General features: G+C 33.9%; 1 protein-coding gene across 3 annotated transcripts in view; it reads right to left on the bottom strand.

Annotated features, from left to right (window-relative positions):
• Nucleotides 1-27046, bottom strand: part of LOC118194824 (uncharacterized) — a 106349-nt gene that overhangs the window by 44474 nt on the left and 34829 nt on the right. The window contains exons 1-3 of one of the 3 annotated variants that reach the window (XR_015042005.1): nt 18538-21268; nt 16876-16986; nt 12841-12954 (exon numbers count right to left, since the gene is read on the bottom strand). The gene's annotated coding sequence lies outside the window, so the exon portion shown is untranslated. Of the gene's footprint in view, nt 1-12840; nt 12955-16844; nt 16987-18537; nt 21269-27046 lie in introns of those variants that run through there. The other 2 variants (XM_085820200.1, XM_085820199.1) reach the window with 2 other exon arrangements.

Genomic DNA, 27046 nt, shown 5'->3' with positions numbered 1-27046 from the left:
AATATAGATGTTTTGAATTTTTATGTATTTTTGCGTCGTTGCGAAGTGAGACCTGAATTAATTGAATAAGAAGTATATCTCTAGTGAAATTCGAGGCAATAAGTTTAAATGAAATGCAGGAAAAAATGCTTATAATTTAATATTCCGTACAAGGAAGTCATGTGGTGTACAGATCAGATTTTTTTTGTATAATGTAACATGAAGATCTAGAGACGAGGTTCTGCCGAAAAAATAAGAATCTATTTAATATTGAGTAAATGGCTATCTCGCTAAATTGGTGAAGATTTTGGCGCGATTAATGTTTATTGCCAAATTTGGCGATAAATCACCAAAATCCACCAGACTGGTGACCATTCGGCGACATTTCGTTCCGGTCCCTGCATAACTGTAATGGGTATTGTAACTAAATAACTGTAATTACTCTATATATGAGCCGGCCCTCATAAGCCTTCCAGTAACTTCGAGAAGTACTATAAATCTCTTGGCGACCGGAAGAAAACTACATAAGACCATAAAGAGCATAAGTTTCTCAGTTTATTTGTTATTTTGTTCTTTGTGCTTCTCAGTATTGAGATATCTCCGTGTTAGCTTCGCTCTTTAGATGCGCTTTGCATTGAAATATGTTTAACGTTCTTAGTAGTTTGAATTCTAGAACTGTGAAATATTTCTTTTGGTAAAAATAAATTTTATCAAGCTATCATCGGTTCTGTGTGTATTCAATCTATTCCAAACCCAAACTCACGTAACAATGCATAAAGTAACTATACTGTGTAGTTTATTTAGTATTTAATCAGCGTAATTTTTTCTGTGTAGTATGGAAATCAAACTCCCCTCACTCACTCTGCAATTTCATTTATCAAAATACCCTCTTATAAGACTATACCAAATTTTAGAGCAAAAGTATGGCAAAAAACGGGGCCTTATTACATTGTTAAATCCGGTACATTCAAGGTATTCATCTAAAATGCTTTTGTTTTCATTTTGGGGAAAGCACGTTTTCTATGAGAAAAATTAACCGAAAAAAAAATATATATAGATAGATGTTTTAAGAAAATTGTTATGAATAGGAAAAGCTGATGAAGTGCTAAAAAGAAATTTTTTTTTGGTAAGCACAACTTTTAAATTCCCATTAACTTATTTTTTATTTATATTGCATATGTTTAAATTCCAGTTGCAATTTCTCTGGTTAGTTCCATTTCAGCTGAAAATGATTAGTAAACCTACGGAGATGCTGTTGGTGTTGAAAGAATATATTTAAAGGTAATATCTAAAGAAATATAAAAATTGCAGCTCACTTTTTTTTTTTAAACGACGTGTGTAAGAAACTGTCCGAAAATGCAGTACGGGTTTGCTTCATCTTCAAATTAAAGCAGTTTAAGATAGTAATAAAGAATAATCGAAATTTCAAAATGATTTCTGTTATTTTGGTGTTGAAGGCGTTCAAAATTATTTCAGATCTTAAAAAACAATATCTAATGTGTTACTGAAAAATAAAAACGATAGAAAAACTTATTTCAATTCCAGACTTAACCTATTTTAAATCCATGAGATTTCCCCACGCTTTGCACATCTGAAATCAGGCATTATTATTTTTACTACGCAAACTTCGTGTTCTAAGTTTAAATTCTTGCCTCTTCATTTGCAGTAAATATCTGATGCATGCCATATGCGCAATGATTTCTTGAAACAAATGCACGGCTTCGTCATCTACAATGAATGAATTAGTTCTTTATTAAATGTGTGCAAATCTCCACATAACGTTAATAAGTGATGGAATAATGTCATGGTATGTTTTCTTTGTTACAAGTAAATCTAGAACTGCTGCTTTCGACTTTGAAATATATGATATTATATTTCATTTCTTGAATTTCTGAAGATTAATTCTGAAACTTGTAGGTGTATCGTAACCATTACACCTAAAACTGCTTCTTTAGTGTTTAACTAGATACGAAGATTACATTGCAATTTTTATGAATTTTTTTATTTCTATTTTTAATTTATTGAAATACCAGTAAAAATATGCGCGTAGTGTTCAAGATCAAGGTTTTCCTAATCCACTATGCAAAGTTCATGGTTAAGTTTTTTTTTAATTCGTCCATCAATACTAGAGATTTCAACAGTCAGGGTCATTGATATCAAATATAAATAATCATTCGCTACTTCAACAGAAATTATCATAGTAAGTCTTTGCGATCATGCTGAATGAGATTAATAGAAGATTATCTATGTACATGCAAAAATGCTTAATAATAAATAGATAAAATTGGTATTCATTACTTAATCCAATTATCTGAAATTTCATTTTATTTATTGATTGACAAGTTATTCATCTTTAAGATTAATTAAGTGCCACGTGTACTTCACGTTCTTGTTTTATCTGGGTATTTGCGTGCGATGCATGAATTGCACAAAACGGCTCTCCGACAATTTATTAACGGCCAATGATTTGTAGGAAACAATAAAATTCATAAGCCGAGCAAAATCAGTTGGAATTTCATCGATTCCTGCTTATTTTGCATGTCTTACAGAATTCTCTCAGAAACTAAGTAATATGATGAAATAATAAATAAATAAACTAAATAATGCTGATACCGTGTGTTGTAAAGATTCAAAGTTTGGCTATACTCTTATTTAACTGGACTGGATTACATGCACTATCGCTACTCGGTAAATAAGCTAAATGTTGTTTGACAGAGGTATATGGCCTATGATAAAAAATGAAGCATTATTATTAATCAACCTATGATTCATAAGATGAGAGTGATTATGTTTATTTATGATGATTGAATTGAATCATTTAAATTAAGCAAACTCGGAGGCGATCTCCGTAAACGCCATCCCAGTTTAATAAAAGTACTCTTATTGCTCTGCTTGCACGACAGTTTACCAGCGTCGGAGCATACAGCCACGGGTCACATATTCCTCCACGGGTATAGTGTACTAACTGCCAAACCCCAGTCAAAGACCAGGAAGACAGCGCAGATAGATATTCATTGAAGAGCTAAACTGCTTCAGAAAATTGCATGTAGGGACATAACGAGGATAAACAGATCCGGACACAATACTGTGCTCAGGTACAAAACAAGTGTACAAAGCATTACTAAGCATCACATGCAAAGAAGCATTGCAAAAGGGGTACGATGATTACACTACATTGCCATATGTGCTTGTTTTATTTTGGATATAGACGATTGCGCCAAAATTAGAGTTAAGAAATTTGCACTCAGGGAAATATACTATAGGGAAATATACTTATGATATACACTAAGACTTTTTAAAAATATATTATTATGAAATATCATAAACAAGCTTTTTAAATGGCTTACTTTGTTATATTAGCGAGCAACGCTATTTTATAATAGCTAAGATATAAAATTTTTGTGCGATACTAAGATCGACTTGCAGGAATGAACTGTTCCGTTTACGGCCTTTAACAGTGATTAACAGGATTTTACGACCAGTTGGGAACAAGAATACCTCTTTCAGATGTGCTGAAAGATAAAAAAAGAAAGAAAGAGAGGGAATTCTAAAATTGCTATATCATTTGGACAAATTCTCTAGCATCATCTTGTCTATTCTTATCACATATATTGCGCATGTACATATACACAGACATATATGATATGCCCCAAGAGTAGAGGAAATGACATGAGTTTTTTTTAATTGGACATACACGCAATTAAAGTTTATAATTTTCACAATAACGCTTTGTGAACAAATATAGCGAATTCAGCTCTACCGCCATTCTTCATAGCAGTGGAAGAGGTTTTTGCTTGGGACCTTTCACTGTAGCTACTTAGAAATCGTCAGCTATCTTATGCTATGTGCTTTGAGGTAGGTTTTTGAGCCTGAAGACTTCAGTGCTTCAAGCACCATTGTCGTTGAAGATCGCACTATCCCATTCTCTGCTGTCAAAATTATTGTAAACATTCACAACGGCAGTTCCTGTTATGGGAAGCTTTCCTAAAGGTCAATTGAATACCAAAACCACATCAGCCAATCGACACGAAACTATTTGCACAAAGACTATCCAGCTATAGGAAGGCCTAATATGAAGCCCCTCGTGAACTTGTTCATTTGCTGATACTGAGCTATATTTAGAATATATCTTAAAGCCTCTTCTGTCTTTTTTATTCAGCAGACTTGGAAACAGCAGTAAAACTCACGTATTATAACCGGTAAGATGCCGAAACTGCTTAGCATTGTTTGAATGATTATATCCCTCATGGTAATTGGCCGATTTGCTTGTAAATACAAACCTTTGCTTAACTTTTGCGCGCATTTCCACAGAAATTTGTGAGACAGTGCTCTTCCTTCTCCTTAGTGTGGTATTTTCTCTGCCGGGCAGTGTACTATTCACTTCGCTAATGCATAGAGAGAGGGCTACGAAAACACTGACTCAAGTGCGAAAGTCGAAATGCATATCTATGTCCCCCCTCGACCTCGCTTCTCCTCCTGGCCCTTTTAGGTTGAATTTAAAAATAATAATAGTAAAAAAAATTTAAAAAAAAATCTCATTGTTTTAAAAGATAGTTATCTCAGAACTTTTGGGAATGCACCAACTTGCGTATATGCACATAGAGATAAATATACAAATGAAAGCTCTGTTGAAGTAATTTATTATTCTTAACACTACAACTGTCTATGACTGTCTCTTAAGTGTTGAAGAAAATGTAACTGTCATTTGTAAGATTGAAATGAAGAAGTTGCCTTCTCGTAACTGACATAGTGAACATACAAGCTTGCCTAATTTCAATCAAAAATTTGTTTAATCTGCCTTCTGAGAATCTTCTTCCTTATATGTCTGTTGCAAAAGCTGTTATCATATTATAAAACAATTTACCTGCTATTATTCAACGGTTATGTAAGGAATTTTTTAAGAATTCTGTGACCCTTCTCTGGGTTGCCTCCGAATGTTTTCCCACTATTATTTTTCTGAAAAACAAGAAAAACTTAAACGCAGTGCAAAACATCGGCATTAAAAAAAAATAACTTCTCCTAGTGCGTTGTTATTGTCTGCACCGCACCTTAAACCGGTTGCCACTTCCTGGCGTATCCAGCAACAAGTTCATAAACCCTAAACTGGGACAGCAGAACTAACATCAACAAACAGACTCCGTCGTCAACAAATCCCGTGTTCCACGCCATTCCCCGACCGAGAAAACGTTTGAGTACCGCAGGTGAAATGATGGTTATTATCAATGGTCCACTGCGCGTAACGTCATACAAGAGGATACGATTCAGTCAGCGGCGTCTGCTTCCTTTGATGTCAATGCAGGCTTCTTGATATGCTATTCTTTATTTTTAGTTTTATTTTCACTCAAATTTTTTAATTCACCGCCCTCTGATTTTTTTGAGATACCTAACCTTAAAAGCAATTTTGTTTTGAGAGCCATGAGAGAAATGGAAACCTTTCAGTCAAGAAAGTTCAGTTACGTGTGACGTTAACGTAGTGATTATAATTAAGACACAATAACACGCCGAATAAATACTGATTCAGAAGTCAAACAACAAAAATCAGCGTTAATTCACAAAATTTTCACAGGACTAGTTTCGATGGTTTTACCGAACCATCATCTTCAGCTGCAAAACCGCAAATGAACAAGATAGGAAATAATGTTTAGATAAGATAAGAAAGCCTGGACAAGAATAAGCAAGTGGCGCCATCTGTTGGCGAAACCAGAACTAAAACATAATTTCTCTAAAAGCCGAAGGCAAATTTGGATTGGAATTAGGATCGTTAATTAGAACAGAAAGATTTTTATGAATGTGAAATGCCTCTAGAAAATCCAGTTCTCCAATGGAAGATGTTTTTTGAATAATTTTGGCAGCAGAAAAATTGAAAGTGTGATTTTCGGACCAACAATGTTGAGCAACAGAAGACTTCTGTGTTTCCTTTTTTCTAACATATGCCTCATGTTCTTTGACGCGAAATTTTAAGGCTCTCTTAGTTTGGCCAATGTAAATTAAACCGCACTGGCAAGGAATCCTATAAATACCCCAGGAATTCATATCCGGAATGGGGTCCTTGAGTATAGAAGTTGGAATTTTATTGATGGGAGAGTAAACAACCCGAAAGTTAAATTTCTGCAAAATATGTGCAACTTTATAGCTAATTGATGGAAAGAAGGGAATGACAACAGAATTTTTATAATCTCCTAAAATAAGAGTGGGGCTTTTAGTGTGTTGAGATGAGAATTTTTTAACTGCTTGATTAATAATGTTGGGTGAAAAGCCCCTGTCAATAGCTATTACTTTTAAATAATTTAGTTCTTCATCAAGGGCTAGTTTGGAGGAGCAAACTTGAAGAGCACGGAAAACATAGGAATAAAATGAAGCTAACTTTTGTTTAGTCGGATGACATGATTTAAAGTGTGGTGGAAGGCAAACCGATGAAGGTTTACGGTAAACTGTAGTACTGAAGTTGGATGTGTTACGTGTGACCAGAATGTCGAGAAACGGAAGAGAATTGCAAGTTTCAAGTTCAAAAGTGAACTGAATAGCAGGATCAATAGAATTCATTGTTGAAAGAACTCTATTTAAATCATATTTATTACCTTCAAACAGGGTAAAAGTATCGTCTACGTAGCGGAACCATGCCGGGAAGTTTAAAGTTTCAAACAATTTTGATTCATAATAATGCATGTAGATATCAGCCAGGATGGGACTGAGGGGTAGACGATACTTTTACCCTGTTTGAAGGTAATAAATATGATTTAAATAGAGTTCTTTCAACAATGAATTCTATTGATCCTGCTATTCAGTTCACTTTTGAACTTGAAACTTGCAATTCTCTTCCGTTTCTCGACATTCTGGTCACACGTAACACATCCAACTTCAGTACTACAGTTTACCGTAAACCTTCATCGGTTTGCCTTCCACCACACTTTAAATCATGTCATCCGACTAAACAAAAGTTAGCTTCATTTTATTCCTATGTTTTCCGTGCTCTTCAAGTTTGCTCCTCCAAACTAGCCCTTGATGAAGAACTAAATTATTTAAAAGCAATAGCTATTGACAGGGGCTTTTCACCCAACATTATTAATCAAGCAGTTAAAAAATTCTCATCTCAACACACTAAAAGCCCCACTCTTATTTTAGGAGATTATAAAAATTCTGTTGTCATTCCCTTCTTTCCATCAATTAGCTATAAAGTTGCACATATTTTGCAGAAATTTAACTTTCGGGTTGTTTACTCTCCCATCAATAAAATTCCAACTTCTATACTCAAGGACCCCATTCCGGATATGAATTCCTGGGGTATTTATAGGATTCCTTGCCAGTGCGGTTTAATTTACATTGGCCAAACTAAGAGAGCCTTAAAATTTCGCGTCAAAGAACATGAGGCATATGTTAGAAAAAAGGAAACACAGAAGTCTTCTGTTGCTCAACATTGTTGGTCCGAAAATCACACTTTCAATTTTTCTGCTGCCAAAATTATTCAAAAAACATCTTCCATTGGAGAACTGGATTTTCTAGAGGCATTTCACATTCATAAAAATCTTTCTGTTCTAGTTAACGATCCTAATTCCAATCCAAATTTGCCTTCGGCTTTTAGAGAAATTATGTTTTAGTTCTGGTTTCGCCAACAGATGGCGCCACTTGCTTATTCTTGTCCAGGCTTTCTTATCTTATCTAAACATTATTTCCTATCTTGTTCATTTGCGGTTTTGCAGCTGAAGATGATGGTTCGGTAAAACCATCGAAACTAGTCCTGTGAAAATTTTGTGAATTAACGCTGATTTTTGTTGTTTGACTTCTGAATCAGTAGTGATTATAGTTTCAAAAACTTTCTACTTTTCAAAATTTGAAAAAAAAAAAGAAAAAAAAAATTTTTTTTTTGGAAATTTTTTTAAATTCTTGGGAGGGGTTGAGATTTCCGATTAACAAAACCTGTTTCTAATAAGCAGAAAATTAAAATGTGAAAAGAATCAAAGGCATCAGAGTATGTCATAGTTGCGCTAACAGCTGCATTAAATCTAAAGCTATGATTTTCTATCATCTTTCCGCATGCCTTCCTAGTGCAATTGGAAGCATACTGACGCCTATTTGAGAGGTCCAGCGTTCGAGTTCCGACGAAGGCATTGCGCATTTTTCACATCTTCTGCTTCAAAATAACCCAATGACTCTACAAATGGCGCTCGATTTAAAAGGTGGTGGACGACGGTTTGTCACCACCAGGATTTGACAATTCGATCCCCTCCCCAGTTGCTCTTTAAAAGGCGGAGTATGTAAGGCATTTTCTCCCTCTTTTCAGCATGCTTTCATGGTTTAACTGAAAACCCACTCGACGCGTATTCGGGAGGTTCGGAGTTCGAATACCGGAGAGTGCAATGCACACTTTCCACCTCTTCAGTTTCAAAATTACATAATGACTCTACAAGATAAACAGAAACAACCAGAATAGTTTGTTTTAGATCTTTAAGGAATTGGACTTATAGGGATGAAAAGGCATGATTGCCTAAAAAAAGTAATATAAAAATAAACAACAACAAATAAATACGGTTCCAGGCTTCAGCTCAAAGATTAAAGACTTTAAAAACTTTTTTAAACATAAGCCAAAAATTTAGGGATAATAAATGATCTTCTACCAGTTACGTAACATCTGACGCTAGAAACATCTTTGATTAATTACAACAAAGCTGCAACTGTTCATCAAAGTTCTTAGCTGGATATTTATAAATTAATTGATATTAATTAGATATGTTACAAAAAAATTAAAGCAGATATTTAAATTGCTAAGAACTATGTTTGCTGTTCTTTATTCGCTCAGTCTGCTAGTCAGTAATAGCCTGATTAAATTTAAAAGATAAGTTAAAGACCTTATACTTTGTAGAACGGCAGCTCATTGAAAACAGGATACATGCAAGGTCAGGTGGAAGATAAATTAAAGGTTTTGTGTTCCGTTTGCCAAAATTTGCTCCTAGATTTCTTCCGTGTTCGTCTATCCATTTGGTCAATAAGATTTTAGAACTTCAGATAAAACAATATACATTTCGTAACAGATATAATGAGTCGTTCGAGCAGGAGAGGAATGTGTAGTCTGAGTAGTGATGACATCGTATGTAGACTCAAAGCACATAATTAACTTGAGCATGAAAATCTTTAATAATAAAGTAAAAAATCTTAGTTATTATCCTATGCGTTTATGCATCGAAGAAAAATTTAATATATAAAAGAAAGAGTCGTTCTTCTTACAGTTGTTCTCGCAAAGATTAAGTTGCTATTATCAGTTCCCAAGTTTTATCTCACTTCCTAAGCTTTTTCTGAAAGCTTAAAAGTTGTTTAAATAAGCTTAAAATTTGTTTAAATGCAGTTTAAGTAAGTCATTTAAGGATTAATAAAATACATTAGAGTTACTTAAAAAATTATTATAAAAATTTAGTATTTGGAATTTGAAATTAGTATGTAGAAATTTAATATTTAGAGCATATATTTGAATTACAGAATGTAACTAACAACAAATGCTTTATGGGTACCAGATCGAAAATAAATGAGAATTTGAAATTTTTTTTTTCAGTATTATTGTTTATGCATGTTTCGTAAGTGAAATTTAAAAGTTGGTTACAGTTTTTAGCGCAAAGGGCCCAGAAGGGCTATTAATTTCGTTTTGGCATTTTGCGTCGATTCACTTTTCAAACTGTTGTCACCAAATATTACAGCCCCGTATTATATTTAAAGAAATTAAATAATAAGGAATCTGCATAAATGTATGTTTCTCGCATTATGATAAAACAACGATTCCTAGAGCCATCAAATTTTAATAACGTAATCCTCCACCAAATATGAGCACATGGAAGCCCTAATTTGGAATTTGTTTTATTATCAATTTCATATTTTGTCAGACATTGGAGAATTTTTTATTAACAAACTCAACGATTTCAAAGCAATGAATGGCAGCACTGTACGGGGGGGGGGAAATCTCCAGCGCGCGAGACTGTGTAATGGAAATTCTAAAGAAATGCTCATTTTAAAATTATTTTGTGTTATTGTACTGAATTTTATGGTTTAGATGCGAAGAACATGATATTTAATAAATAAAGGTAACACACAAAACGTTAAAATAACGCTGCCTAATATAAAATCTGAAAGCTTTCATTTTTTAAAGTTTCTTAATAAAATTTTTCTTAATTTTTTAAATTTTAAATTTCTTTTTAAATTTGTTAATAAAATTTTTCTATTAGTTAAACAAAATGTTCTGACTCATTAACTGTTTTCAGATCATTCACTGGACCCGCAAGAAATCTGAATTTAAGACTTTTTCTTTACATTTAATTTCCGGGAACTTATTCTTAAACTAATAAGCTTATCTCGAACTTTGGCCTAAGGCTATTTAGTTAAAACTTTTCAGTGTTAAACTGAAAGTATAGACTTCAAAGATCAAATTGATTTAAATCATTTTTTGTATCTTTTTATTTTTGGAATACTTTAATTTTTTTTTTAATTATTTTTAAAAATATTTAACGGTAATAGGTTTTAATCTGTATTCTGAAATTTTCAGACTGAAACGGGTTTTGAACCGCTTAGGGGATTTTTTTTATATTTAAACATTTAAAAACTCCTTTAGCTACTTATTTTGTTATTTACTGCTAAATTTGGTGTTAAACTCTTTTTTTTGAGGTGTGAGGCTGTAATTTTATGTTTTTCAATTGCAATTTTTTTTTCTCCTTAAGTTAATATTTTACCACACTGCGAAGCAATAAAATAAATGCCCGAATGAACACATGAATATTATTATTTGCCTCAACAGTATAACTGAAACGACATCTTATGTTGCGTGTGAGAAAGTTGAATCTGTTGGGGTAAAAATCCTATTGTTTATTCTTCTCGAATTGATTGATTCGGTACTCTTTTCCTCTTATGATCTACTTTTTGGAAAATACCATCAGCCAATAACGTTAGAAAAATATTTTTAGAAAAATTATGTCAAGGATTTTTGTTATTCTACTTAATACGTGAACATTTTATCCTGTTCACCTACATTTATAGAATGAGATCAAATATTTAGATTTTAGAATCTAATATTTTGTCAGAGTCAGGCTGTTTATAGAGTTGGGAAGGTGTCAGAATGAACAGAAGTTTCTTTTCTCAATTTCATAGATAATTTTACTTCTTTTGCTATTATGGTGCTTATTAGTTTTTGCAAAAACGTATTCAAGATCCCACTTCTCCCCCCTTTCTTTTTAAAGGAAGTTATTCTAAATTGCGAGAAATGCCTTTTTATCTCATATTTAATCGAAATTATTATCCTACTTTATTCGGTATTTGAGTGCTATAGAACTTCAAGCATACGGATTAACTGTGACTGCAGCCTCTCATAATATGTCAGAATGTCGTTTTCACATCTTTTAGATACCGATTTACTATAATTCAACGAAAAATAGGTTACGTTTTTAGTCATATTTTACTTCCACAAAGATTACACGATATAAATAAAATATTTTTATTTCCACAAAGTAAAATACAAAACACATCTCATTATTTGCAACTATTTACTTACAAACACGTGTATTTTTTTTATACACCGAAGAAAAATTTAATAAAAAAAATTAGTTGTTTCCTCTCATAGTTGTACTCACACAGACTAAGTTTTTACTATTAATTCTCAATTTTCATCTCACTTGGTAAGTTTTCTCTGAAAACTTAATAATTTTATTAAAGTTTTAATAATTTGTTTATTTTTGGTTTAAGTAAGTCATTTGGTGTTTTAAATTGTTTTCCATTTGAGATAAAATCCTGCCCGTCGCGCTATTACCAGTCGACGATGCATAAGAGTTTTCATTTATGTTCAATATTATAAAAATGTGCTTTCTGATATAGCATTAAATTAATCATTTAAAAAGTCACTTTATCTAGATATCTTAACAACAACGGGCTGCAAGAAGTGTTCTATTGTGCCATAAGCATCGTAAATGTTCTTGTCGCTCCAAATGACCACAAAGTAAAATACAAAACACATTTCATTATGTGTTTTGACATTTGTATTCCTGACAAATGGACTCTTACGAATACATTTATCAGGAACAGCCAAAATCCATCAATTATTCAGCCGTCTCATCGCCAAATTCGTTGTCGAGGTTATACCATATAGAAAGACCGAATAATACTAGTGAGAAAGAAAAAACTACGTGTCAGTTTTGATAGAGACTACTCTGGGTGACGGATTCGATGGTCTCACTCCTCTTCCTCTACCAGCAACCTCTCCAGAAGACATTCGGCTCAAATGTATTTTAAGTACCCCCGAACCGCAAAGCATAATAAACTTACAAGCATCAATGCTTTCTCCGGTTTTCGAACCTGGGGACAACGCTATACCAGGTTCAGGTTCAAGTTCAGGTGGAAATGTAGTGGGACACCCAATGTTTACTATAAGTAATGTAGGTATAGTCCCACTACACTTCGGTTTATTTTTAAAGTAATATTCAAAATAGTACATAGTATAATATAACACATAATATAAAATAGTATAACAGTGTAAATAGTATATCGATATTTTGATTACTATATCTATTAGATATAATTATAGTAGATATAATAGGTATAATAATAGTAGGCTAACAGTCATAATTTATAACAGTTCATAATAGTTCCTTGAGATAAAGTTTATTATATGAATCTGTATCTTCTTCCTCTTATTATATGAATCTGTATCTTCTTCTTCTTTTTCCTTTTTTTACTATATCATTATTACTGCAAGGGTTTGTTTTTAAGATAATTAGATAATAAAAGTTTTAGATGAATTGCAGCTTCAAAAATGAATTTTGACATTAATTACATTAGTACAACGCATTACATTCATTACAACATTACATACATTACTATTCATTAACTATTACATACATTACTATTCATTACAACGCTATACCAGCCGGCTCCCATGCTGTCATTCCAAGAGATGGTTGGAGATCTCGCTGCCATAGCCTCGGACGCTATTCCCCCACCACCACCACCGGCCTATCATAAATAAAATAAATTTTTAATACTTTACAACAGGAAACTTTTACTTTTACTGGAAACAGTTACTTTCTACATGTAAAATAAAATACAGTGATGACGAAGTTTCGCTGTAATTTACATACAATCCGAAAGCCTCTTTTCATATTTCCTTCTTTCTTAGAGAGAAATTCAAGCATTAATGTAATTTTTTGATATTTTTAGTTTGTGTGTTTATACCCCTTAACATTCTAAAGAAAAATGTAGGGGGGGGAGACAGCTTTTTAAAAGTAAAATTCGTTTTAAATTGAGTTTTAGTGGTGTTCCATAATAAGTATTTAGTTTTATGGATTCGCTACAATCAGTATAACTTTTATTTGAAAGACGGAAATATTTACAGAGTTCTTTTATATTTAAAATATTTTTTAAATTTAAAGTTTTAAAAATTATTAAAAGTAAATCCTTTAGGCGTAAACTGTAACCTGAATATTTATTTATTTATTTTCGAATTCAGTAGCTCAAAAAGTTAAAGTATATTTCGAAAATAATTTAAAGCTGCATTAAATACCTTTTCCCTACTTTGATATAAAAGTTGTTTATTTTAATTCACATAATTTATGTGCCTGCCGAATTCACCCATACTAGCAGTCATTAATACTATGAGCCGCAGAGCAGACTTGTAGTTAAGTATTATGTGTTAGTACTATTTATTATTTATAATGTACGTGTATACAAAATAATTTCATTCGATAACAACGCGTTATAAAGAACCACGTGCATTTCTTGAATAAATAACGCTTTTATAACCCAATTCCTGTTTTAGTACATAGGTGGTCTGAAAAACAAGGGATTAGAGAAAGGAATAACAACAATAAAGTTTTTAATGCAAAATAATAAGGCCAACAAGATTAAGCCTAGAGCGAATTTTCAAGAACTACCAAGAATTCGAAACATGCGTAAACAAAGGCTCAGAATGTAGAATTCAGGACTAAACAGCTCGCTTGACAATTTGAAGCATTTTCTCATGTAGGAACTAGCAGCACAACATAGAATGATTTACTCTGTTTATTTTAAATTGCAGAATTTTTCACAATGCATGTTTTTACCTATTACGATCTTCAACATGTTACTGCGTATGTTTGCTGTTGCAGTAGGCCGTTCTATTTCCTATCCTGCCAGGGATGCGCATATGCAATGAATAGACGACCGACCATGACCTTGAGAACAAAGAGGTGAGCTCTGGAAGTTCCACATACCCTCTACCCTCCTTAGTAAACAGGCTCTAGGGTTTTTTAACTAGCGGAAGCTTTCGTTTAATGCAAACGTTCGCCAGAGGACGCTATTTCTGACAGACAAAGAAAAATAAATGAAACTAAACAAAACAAAGATATCCAGTTCGATATTTGGATTTTCTTTATGAATGAATGCATTTTGGAAATTTGGTGGAAAAAAATTTGTATTTTCTCCACCACGAAAGAGGTGCAGTGTTTTCTGTAAGATTTGTTGCCATTATCGTAAATTCAATTAAACTTGAACAATAAATTAGAGTAAATTCACGTCCTGACGAAAGATAATCCGTAGCAATAAACCGGACAAGAAGAATAAAACGAATCTAGAATCAGCCGTTAACAAAGTGTTGCCATTGTGCGAAATATAAGACCTTCAATTTCGTCTTTTATCCTCGCCTTTTCGTCTTTTATTTTCCTCGCGATTAATTTATCTCTTAAATTAAATCACTCTGCTGTCGAATAATAAACTGAGCAATTTAAATTCGATGAATGCTTTTCTTAGCAATTTAAATATTTATTTACATTTTAAAATAATGCATTAATTCGTATAAATTTAAATACTTTTGGTCTATAGTATATCCAGTTTATAAATTTCATGAACATTTGAGGCTTTATTGTGATTAATGAATGCTGTTTCACAGGCCATATTTTAAGTATTGTTTTAAAATTTTAAGTTTACTATTTTTAATTTTTCAATATTTAAACATTTTTTTAATGGCTCCTTTAAGCTATAATCTGTGGTTTTTAGATTGCAGCTTTCTTGTTTCACCTTATTTTAAAGCAAACTCTCCTCAGCTCTATAAAGTGTGACAGAGGAACCGAACCTCATATCAGCAAGAGCTAGCTGCAAATCAGAATTCAGAAAAAAGAAAGAATTGCAATTTTATTTCAACTAGATGCGTAAGTCATTTCGAAAGCAATAAAACAGTTTTCGAATAGAAATATGTAAATGTTTTAAGTATTTTAACAATAATAATGCATTTTGTAATTATTATAATTATTTAGTACGAATATCGTTGTTGTTCTTATGCTATATTTAGGAATATATGTTCATACTTCAAATTTGAAACTTTTAAATAAAAATAAAATAAAATAAAATAGCTATGTATTGGATACCTTCCTCAAACAGTAAAGAAATGTTTTTCTTCTGGTTTCTACTTTTCTCTGATTCTGACTGCTATTGTCAAATAATTCTAGCAGGCGCAAATTGAAAAGAATGAAAATATAGCAGTCTTTGCTTTGATGGAAAAAGCTCTTTATGAAGTGAAGAATAGCGCCGTAATTTTTAAAAATACAGAACTAGCGATTTTTCTTTACTCTAAAACAATTAACATGGAGATTGGCGATATGCAAAGAAATTTCAATTTGATACGAAAATTATTTAAAATAAGCTGCCAACTTAATAAGGAATTTTGCTTAAAAATATACTGTTTACTTTTCTGCACAACTTACTTGTAGTGTCTATTAGATTATTGTCGGAGCCAAGGAACATGAAAATTCATTTGTGCATTCTTTCTAATGGGTTTGGCCTCTTCTGTCATGGTAATAATCAATCACTAAAGTTTAGTACCAAATTATGATTAGAAAAACATTATTTGAGTCTTTCCAGAGTGATATTAATGATCAAATCTCAACGTATACATCTGGAATATCATATCAGTCACTATGAAATACAGGAATCCTGCACCTCCGAATACAGCAAAATTACAGCCCACTGTGCAAAAATTATACAGTCCCTTCCTACAAAGTGTTTCGACAGTTATACGCTCACACGAAGGATAAGGTGTGTATTTAATTATGGCAAAGCACACTAAGGGCTATCTGCCTAAGAGGAGGGATGCCTTCGTGGAGGACTTTCTAAGGGAAACTGGCTCGTATACATGTTACACATGGGGAAAACCACGAAAACACCCATGCAGCCAGCCCATTCGCGGGATTCGAACCTCGGACCGAATTACCAGTGTTCAGCGACTTTACCGCTCGGCCGCTGCACACGAAGGATAATTAAGTACTATTAGATACTATTAGACTGATAGGCAATGTTTTTTTTTTTTTTTTTTTTTTTTTTTTTTTTTATTATGAACACTTTTTTCCCCCTTGTTCTGTCTAAAGCTCAGAATGCCTTTTCTTCTGTTTCTTTCAACTTGTATTCTTTGATAAATATATGAAATTCCATGAAGTCATTACTTCAGTTCTTGAGAGATGGGATGAAGTTGCTTGATAGTGCTGCAGTTCTTTTCGTTTTTGAAAGTGCTTTTTCCTCAGTTTATTTGTCATTGTTAGTTACATTTATATGCTCGTTATAAATTTATGATAACAGCATCGCTTTCGTTCAATTCCTGAAAATGTGAGTTCAATAATTTCTATAAAATTGCCGAATATTTTCCATCGAAGGCTAATTCATACCCAATAATTAATTTCATGAGTAACTGTGATCAGCAAAATCAGCTGTGAAGTGAGGCAATAAGTTCTTACAGTATGCAGCTCGTATATTCCTTGATGACGCGTGCTTATAATAGTCGAATATATTCGAATATGTATTTTATGAACTGAAGAACTCATCTGTACCTTACAATGGCCTATTGGAGAAGATCACTAAACATTATTAATTAATTCAAATACCTGGGAATGGATAGTCTACATGGATGCTTACATGTTTTCCCAATGTTCAACCTGAATAGGAGTCAGTTTTCCTTAGAAAATTCTCCCATCAAAGTACTCCTCTTGCTAGGCAGATAACTCTCGTGTTCTTTGCCATATTCAGCTAGGGGAAAAAAAGAAAAAGATAAAAGAATATTAGGAGTACGCAAATGAAGATAACCTGATAAATTTGAAACAGGATATTCCAATTAAATTCGAATAAAAAAAAAGTCTGAAAGTATTCAGATTTTAGATTACGCTCAAAGGGACTTTCGTCCCCGAAGAACCATCAGTTTGATTAATGATATGATATTTTTTTTCAATGCAAAAGTTTCTTACCACAGTTATTTTTTACAAAGGTCTATTACAATGGTTTCTTATTGTGGTTGCTTGACTACCGTTTTATTGACAATGATTACTATTTTATTCTTCCATATAACGGGAAATAGTAACTATATGTACTAATATATAAATCCATTCTCGTGCTTTGATTGGAAAAGATTCCATCGATCGTGGAATATCCTATGGTAAGTAAAGTGTTTGGGATTCGTCCGCAACTCGAGATTCATGGCTTGAAATTTTTTGGCGAATTGCCTTCCTTCCGAAGATGAGAGAGGTTTGGAGGATGAGAGAGTGAGAAGGAGGAGAGAGAGAAGGATGAGAGGGGGGAGGAGGAGAGAGAGGACGAGGAGAGAGAGGACGAGGAGAGAGAGGAACAGGAGATAGAGGAGGATGAGAGAGCGAGGAGGATGAGAGAGAGGACGAGGAGAGAGAGAAGGCACAATTTTGAAAAGTGATATAAGGTTTTTTTGTGAATCGGACAAAAACGCCCGAACGAAACTAATAGTCCTTAGGGGACGAAAGCCCCTTTGGATTAAAAAACACCTTAACTGTGAAATTCGGTTGTAGAGTCATTAAGAACGCAAAAAAATATGCCCTGCTTTCTGCGGGATTCAAACTCCGGATTTCCTGAATACACGCCGAGAGTGCTTTCTGTTACACCACGAAGACATGCGGAAAGGAGGGGTAAAATACCTTATATACTTCTCCTTTTCAAGTGCGACTGGTGATGAAGAGGCCCAACGGCCAAATCCTGGTGGTGACTAGTTATCGTCCACCACCTTTCTAGTTCGACCGCCACTTATAGAATCTAGGATTTTTTGAAGCAGGAATTCGAAGAAATCCGCAGTGCTCTCATCGGGATTCGAACTGCGACTCCCGAATACGCATTGAACGTGCTTGCGGCTACTTCACGGAGGCATGCGGAAAGGATGGAGAAAAAAAACTTATGCGGTTATCATTGGTGTCTGAAATTTTCTTGGATTATGTTAAGTGAAAATTAACTCCTGTTAAATAAAAATAGTTTGCGAGTAATGTACAGTATTGATGAAAAACGTATTAAACGTAATAGCGTTCACAATAAATGCCCAAAAATTTAAATGTTTTCAACTCCTTCTAGATGAACTGATATTGTTTTCAGTTAGCGTTAAAATCCTGCTCAGTACAAATAAAGGATCGAAAACACGAGAGGCCTATTGTTTCCAAGGATAATGCATAGGATCGTTTTTTAACTTGAATGTAATGAAAGTATATTTTTCATCTGCGTAAGGAACTGAAACATTTAAAAAGTTATTTTATTCATCTTTGATACACGAAAAATCTGCTATGCTCTTACCGGGATTCTAAACATGTATTTCTCATTTGCCAATAGGATATGCTAACTGCTTACACCACGGATAGACCGCTAGGTGTTCATATATCTGCGAAGCTTTTTTATGATCACCTTGTATATACACGAATACGATAAAATTTCATGGCAATGATAAATGGCAGTTTTACAACGCAATTTCCAAGCAGGTGACATCATCCACCAATCTCTCTGTTTATCTCGACACGCATGAAGAGCCCAGAGGAAAGTAGACTTCTCGTTCAGAGTGCAGATACCGCCAGCTGCTATTATTTCCTCTTCTTACAATAACAATGTATGATAAGATCGCAGCCTTTCCTTTTATGTTTAAATAACTAAAACTTTCATTTTGTTTGTTGTTTAACCTTCAATCTGCGGCTTTGAAGAATTTTATCGCGTAGGCGAAAGATACCGTATTTCTTCCCGTAATTTCCTCATAGGTTTTTCAGAACATGATTTAGAAGCTTTTGATTTATTTAGATACTTTTCAACTCATTCCTTGAATTTAGGAAGTTTGTTCCTCGAAAGAATAAATGCCCATCAGTGGCTGAGTGGCTAAAACCCCTGAACACTGGTAGTTCGACACAAGCTAGTTGCATGGATGCTTTTGTGCATTTTTTTTCATTCGTTATATGAATACGAGTCAGCTTCCTTTTAGAAAGGTCTTGCATGAAAGCATTTATTCTTTTAGAGAGATAACGTTCGCGTACTTTATCGTATTCCATTGACTAACTTTACATAAATTACTATTTCTGGCATTTTTAATTTGTTCTTTACATCTTCTCCAAAGATAAAACCTTGGAAGATTTAATAAAGATGAAAAATACGATTTTTATGCTTTAGGAATGCACGTCATTCTGCATTGGAAAATGCAGAGTATTTGTAAAAATCGAATTTCACTTGTCTTCCTTCCTGCAGTCCACCATCACAAATTACTAATATAGGCGTTTAAAGATAGGAACAGCACTGAAGATAAGTATCGTTTTAAAATTTATTATTATGTTATTATGTGAGCTTTTTCTGATAACAGGTACACACCGGTAAGAAAAGTCTTCAGATCTGAAATATGTAACTTAAAAAAATCAATTTAACTTGTAGCAACATACAAGCAAAGAATCGATAATAATATTAGTTTTTCTAACTTCGATATTAAATTCTTTCTTTACCTTTTCTGTCATAAGTAGCGCGGATTACCTACTTTTTTCCTCTTAATTCTAAAATAGTCTAAAGGGAAAATGATGGAAAATTTCGCGAGTGAATACATTAAAAGCGTTATCAATAGTGATTTTATTTTCATTTTTACTTCAGCAGAAATTTGCATTTAGAAGCTCGTACGGGACATATTGCAACGTTAGTGACAATGTGCGTTAATTATGTTACCAATCCAAAAAGCAATTTTAATATTAGATTGTGACTTTGTATTTTAAATTGATCTTTGACGATTGTTACTGTAAAGTTACTCAAATGTCTAAAAATTACTGTATAATTTTGTTAATAGATAAATATATATTGATTAGCCTGTGAGCAGAGTTCAATTAAAATGTCTCGCCCGAGACTGAGCCTTGTGATGGGAATAAAATAGTGCATCAGATTTTATTCACTTCAGCACAGACTATTAGGCTGAACTCATATCCGATAACTGAAGGAAGGGGCAGAGACATTTCGGATGAAGCTCAGAACAGTTTTACACTGTTCTGAGCTGTAAAACTGTTCAGAACAGTGTTCAGTTTTACACTGTTTTGAATGGACATGGCTCACTTATGTAAACATCATTTTCGAAAACAATGCTATTTTTAAAATCTTTTGCAGAAAATGATTTCCAAAACGTCTTTTTTTAAATTTTTATTTTTACTTAAATCATATGAAAAATGCAATATACATATGTAATTACAGAATAAATATCTAAATTTTGTTTTGAAGTTAGATAATTTTTAGTCTTTCGAAAATTTTTCGGTACTTATTTTAAATTACGTTGCATGCATATTTATCATCCAAGCGGATTTTCGAATAATGGCATTACGCGAATACGAGTTTAATTTGCCTTCCATGGCAAATAGTGAATTCTCGCAATATTGCCATTCGGCAAAGTACAAGAACTTTAATTTATTTTTAAAATTTAAGCCCATTGTGGCTGAATGAATAAGACCACTGAATTTTGTTGGTTCTGCTCGGATGCGAATCCTGTGGATCAGGATCGGCTGCATGAATATTTTCTCCATCCGTAACGTAAATACCGTTCAATTTCGCTTCGAAAATCCGAACGAGAATCCTGCACTCCTTTTCTTAAGCAGATAGTCCTCATCTGCTTCGCTGTGTTCATATAAATAAACAAATAAATAAACTTTGAATTTTAATCAGTCTGCTTAACGAACACACAGATTTAAAAGAAATTAATTCATTTTTTTTATAATTTATCTTTATCTTAATTCAAGTTTTATCTTAGATTCTTAATAATATTTTTCTTTAATATATAAAGTATATTCAACTTTAATCTACCCATTTCCTAGCTTTTTATGAACATTTGTAGTATTATTGTAATTAACAGAAGATGTTAATAATGCCATGTATTACGTGCTCCGGTGTACAATTATTTGTGCAGCGAATTATTACTTTTAATTTGTCAAACCAATCACTTGAGGACGAAGTTGTGCATAAATATTTACCTGTATATATGTAAGATGAAAAAAATATTAAAGCATACTTCTGATTTTAATTGGCATTAGCCCCTTTTATTCTTCATTTTAATTTGGGTATTTCGCTTTCTGTCCTAAAATAGTAACTGCTTGTATTTATACAAACTGCGTCATTTCAAATTAATCCGTACGATACGATCTTACATTGCGCTGCAATGCAGGTACGTTTTAGCCAATTAAGGAATAAGATTTTAGTTGAAATCAAAACGTTTTGATCACTGTTAACCATCAACTTTAATAAATTTTTACATATAGATGCATTTTATGAATTTTAATTTTAATTTACATGTATTTTTTGAATTTTGGATTAAATTAAAAATTTTGCCTGTTTGATTATAATTTGATATTTTAAAATGATATAGATATTTAATAACCTGGAGAGGTGTATTGCGCCCTAGATAGATGGATATAGAAGAAGGAACTTGCAGACGTGGTTGAGTCCAATTATATCATTTTTATTCTTTGTTGACACACATGTTTCATTAAGTAAGTAATGTACACACGTAATATGGGTACACCACGTAATATGGGTACACCAAAATAATATGAGTGTTATAAAAAATTCCTTAAAAAAATTTCACATCGATACCGATAGGCTTGTGAAGTATATTTTTTGCAAGCAGTTACCAATTGCAATAACGAAGCAGAAAAACGAAAAGTGACGCATTCAGAAGAACGTGTGAAAGAAAACAGAAATCTTTAATCTGATTGGCTATAAGATATCCGCATTTCAGTATTAATGACGCTCTTTAGATTGATATATTATAAATAGTTACTATTTTTAGAACAGAAAGGGAAAGTACCCAAATTAAAATGGAAAATAAAACAGCTGTTGCAAAATTAAACTTAAAAGTTCGCTTTTATATTTTTTATCTTACGTACATTGTTTTGCACAGGCACTACACTATAATTCAATAAACTCAGGAACAATGGACTGTATTATATCTCACTTTAATTCTCATTAATTTACATAGTTCATGGCCACTCGAAGCCACGAATTCTCTCACACGCTCTTAGCTCACAATCTCATGTCACTAACTCCAAGAGCTCAAGACGCATGCGCCGACGCTAGTAATGAAATGCGCGCGCAGGCGTAACATACCGCCCGCCTTGACATGATGTAATCATTCAAAATTAGATCTTACAATAAAAAATTACACAGAGTGACAAAACGAAATACAGGTAAATAATTGTAAATATCAAATAATAACATCAAAAAAATCAAACTACTATAATAAGAAAATACAATAATTAATTACAAACATACTTTTTGTTTAATTTGGCATAGGTAAAAGACAAATTTTATTAATTGATCTTTTAAAAATGCCTCCTTTCGTTTTCACTGAAACTACTCTAACCTTATTGTCTTTACCTAAGAATATCTCTACGATTCTGCCAAGAGGCCAGTTACATACAGGAACATTATCAGTCTTTAAAATTACCATAGTTCCAACCTTGACATTGTCTTTTTCAAAGAACCATTTAGTTCTTCCTTGCATTGCACTCAAATAGTTATTTCTCCAATACTTCCAAATTGTTTGTACTATTTTAGTCAATTTTTGCCAGCTTTTTAATCTATTATCGTTAACGTTTAAAATATTAGGTTCTGCAATAGCCGTGATAGGTCTGCCTATCAGGAAGTGGCCTGGTGTCAAGATATCAAAATCCTCTGGTTCGGATGATAAAGGTTGCAAGGGCCTAGAATTCAAAATGCCTTCAATTTGAGCAATTACTGTAAGAAACTCCTCATAGGTTAGTTTCAAATTGCCTACTACGCGTTTCAAATGAAACTTAACAGATTTGACACCTGCCTCCCAAAGACCTCCATGATTGGGAGCTCTAGGGGGAATGAACGACCAATCAATACTCTCACTCGATAAATAATTACCTAATTCATCATCTGGTTTGCTGACTAGCCTATTCAATTTCTTTAATTCTGCTTTACTACCAACAAAATTGGTTGCGTTATCTGAAAATATGCGAGCACACTTGCCTCTCCTGCTGAAAAAACGCTTTAAGGTTGCAATAAATGCTTGACTAGACAGGTCTGTTACCAACTCAAGATGACAAGCTTTGGTAACAAAACAAACGAAAATGCACACATACACCTTGTTAAGGCGACCTTTTCTCTGATGTGGGTATTTTATAAAATAAGGACCAAAAAAATCAACTCCAACACAATTGAATGGAAAATTCGGGCTGACTCTTTCTTGAGGGAGTTGACCCATAAGTTGTTGACAGGGCACTGGTTTTGCTTTGAAACATACGACACACTCATGTACTATTTTTCTACAAGTGTTGCGCCCGTTTAAAGGCCAAAACCCTTGTCTAACAATAGACAGTAAGCCTTGTGGACCAATATGCATGTATTTCTTATGAAACATCACAATAATTAGATTAGTCAACTTATGATTCTTTGGTAAGATTATAGGAAATTTTCTATCAAAATTCAACTTACAATTAGCTAATCTGGCTCCAACTCTTAAAATTCCATATTGATCTAAAAATGGAAAAACACTTCTTACCTTGCTATCTGGAGGTACCTTACCCTCCTTTTCAAGGCTTGAAATTTCTTTTTTAAATTCACTATCTTGAATTAGCTTAATCAGCTTAAGTTCAGCTAATTTTAATTCTGAGCTATGAAGAGGACCTGAAACCTTGTCCTTCTCCTTGCAGTTGTTTATAAACCTAAAAATAAAACTTAAAACACGAATAATTTTAGTGTAATTGTTACTTAAATTTAAGAAATCCTCAATGAAAGGGTTAGCTTTCACATTAAGAAAAATATTAGAGTCACTAAGGATTTTAAGTTCGTCTGGAAAGTCCTTCACAATGACTTCCACCGGAATCTCTCTATTTGGGTAGTCGTCGTATCTCAGGAACAGAGGGCCTTTCCACCACATATCATTTTGTAGAAGTTTACTGGGATCCAAACCTCGGGATATAAGGTCACTCGGATTCTCCTTTGATGACACATGACGCCATTGATGACCACTAGTCGACTCTTGAATTGTTGCCACTCGATTTGCAACAAATGTCTTCAACTGGTAAGGCTCCTTTTGTATCCATGAAAGCACGATCATGGAGTCACTCCACAGATAAACGTTGTTCACAGAAATCTCTAATGCAGATATTACTCCTGTAAGGCTCTTAAGTTTTACTAACGTTTATTTTATTTTAAATCTTTACTATCACTTCTTATTTTCTACTTCCGGCCAGAATTATAAGCGTGAAGGTTTTTATGCAAAGTTGTCTGGCGAGCGCCAAGTATTTAAGTGTGGCCTTTTTGCCAAGCGAGAGAGAGGAAGCAGTGAGTTAAAGCAGGCCGCTTACCTCAGAAGTTACGCAGTTGCTGGTTGCCTTCCAGGCCAGAGGTTTTAATCCTCTTGATAAATTAAAACGTATTGTAGTGTTCACAGTCTCTGTGCTACATACGCTTCCTGTTATTATAAGGCCAATCTTCCACGTGTATTATTCTAAAGTTAAATTAGAGTTTAGTTTTATTTTTATACTTTTACGTTAGACCCCGAGTGGCGGGTCATTGTATTCCGAAGTACGGAAGTTATTGTATATAGAGAAAAATAAAGGGTTTTGTATACCCTTCGTCTGTATCCTGTCTACTTACTACAATTAGTGAACATAGCTTTAGTAAGCTCTCTGTTCCTAGTCAGGTCCTTGTATGTTCCCGAAGAAGGTTAGAAGGAACATTGAACCTGATAGTGGCGCCCAACGAAGAAGAATAACCATGGCCGAGTTTCAAGAAGAACCTGTGCTGCCTGCAGAAACGGCTCAGAATCCAGAAATGCCAGCTGCCTCCCTGGAAGGATTCGGTTACATCGTCCAGACCATGCGCGCTTCGATGAAACCAGAAGCAACGTTTAACGGAAACTCACCGGTTACCAGTTTTTTGGAAAAATTGGATGACCACTTCATGCTCTACCCCGTGCACGAGTTTCAAAAAGTTACCTTAGCTACCAGCGCTTTGAGGGGCCAAGCGCTTAACTGGTTCAAATGTATAGGCAGAAGTCTCTTGGGTCAAGCAGGAAGTCCCACCTATACTTACGAAAATTTCAAGACTGCCCTACTAAAAGCCTTCCCTGTTGTAAGGGATCGTGCGAAATTAGAAACGGAACTTTTTAGTATATATCAACAAAGAATCGAAAACCTCTCGAGCTTTATTTTAAGAAAAATTCACGTTTTCAAGCTCTTGTATGGAAACCGTCCGGATCCTGAAATAATTCAAGTGATTTTGCCGAGGTTACTGCCCCAAGTGCAAGACTTTATTGAATTAAGAAATCCGACTACACTGGAAAAGTTATTTGAGCTAGCAATCCAGTTTGAAAGTAGAAGAACGGCGGACGTCGAAAGAAGACGCCAATATCAACAGCGAAACCAATTTGGTACGCCAAGACTACAGCAAACTCAAGCATACGGCTACGGAGAAAAAGCGAATCAGTGGGCAAGGAAACCCGAGCATTCAAAAACAGCCGGCGAACGTCGACAGTTCAATAGCAACCCAGGAAAAAAGTCTCAAGGCCAGGGGGAAAAGAAGGAAAGCACGGAAAGGAAAAATAATTTAAACTAAAACGGATTTCTGCTGACGAGAGGGTGCGGAAATCCGAAGGCCACGAAAACCCCTCTTCCTACAAGTTAAATACAGTAATGGTGAAAAATTTGACTCTTCCGAAGATTGAAGTCTTGGTAAATAATATCCCGGCCACCGCACTCCTGGATACCGGCGCGCAGTGTTCCTGTGTGGCAGAAGTCTTTTTTAGAAAGTATTTTCGCAAATACCGCATATATAATGCGGATAATACAACAGTATTAGCGGCGCAAGGAGAACAATGTAAGTGCGTAGGTAAAGTACCTTTGTACATCCGTATCAAGGACGAACAAGTAAAGGTGATGTTTTTTATAGTAAAGAATTTGCAAGCACACTTAATACTAGGAATAGACTTTCTTTCAGACGCACAAGCTACACTGGATTTTAATGAAGCGTCTCTTAAGCTGACGATGAAACCAGTGCGTGTAGAAAAGGTTGAACCGCCAAGGTTAATAAATCTTGACCACCTGCCTAATGACGAGCAAGATAGAATCCGACAAGTGGTAAGTGAATTTGCTTCGTTATTTAGTGATATACCAGGATTTACTCAGGTTACTAACCATAGTATTGACACCGGAGATGCATTGCCAGTTCGTCAAAAACCATACCGGTATGATAAGAATAAGGAAAAAATTATAGAATGGCATATTACCGATATGCTACGTAAAAAGATCATAACGCCCATCTCAAGTAGTTATGCTAGCCCGGTGGTTTTATGTAAGAAAAATAATGACTATGCTTTGGAGCATCCAAAAAGGTGGAGATTCGCTATTGATTACCGTAAATTAAATTCCATAACGAAATATCCGGTATATGCGTTACCGATCATAGAAGAAATTTTAAGGAACATAAAATCAACCAAATTTATGACGACTTTAGACTTAACGACTGGTTATTTTCAAATAGGGGTGAGGCCTGAGGACGTGCCTAAGACTGCTTTTATAACCAAGTCTGGCACTTATGCATTTTTGCGTATGCCGTTTGGCCTTTCAGGGGCCCCAGCAACATTTCAGCGATGCATGGACATTGTGTTAAGACCTGTTCTTGGAAAATCCACATTTATCTATTTAGACGCTATCATTATTACTAGTGATAATCTAGACCAACATGTACAGGATTTAAGACAGGTGTTTTCTTTATTAAATGAGGCCGGTCTAAAAGTTAATGTCGAAAAGTGCAAATTTGCAGCCCCTGAATTAAA

Source organism: Stegodyphus dumicola, chromosome 7 (assembly GCF_044657685.1).
Source record: "Stegodyphus dumicola isolate Sdum_Otavi_A_Nest chromosome 7, ASM4465768v1".
Taxonomy (NCBI): domain Eukaryota; kingdom Metazoa; phylum Arthropoda; class Arachnida; order Araneae; family Eresidae; genus Stegodyphus; species Stegodyphus dumicola.
The sequence above is the reverse complement of the archived record's forward strand: the minus strand, read 5'-3'. Positions and strand labels throughout refer to the sequence as shown.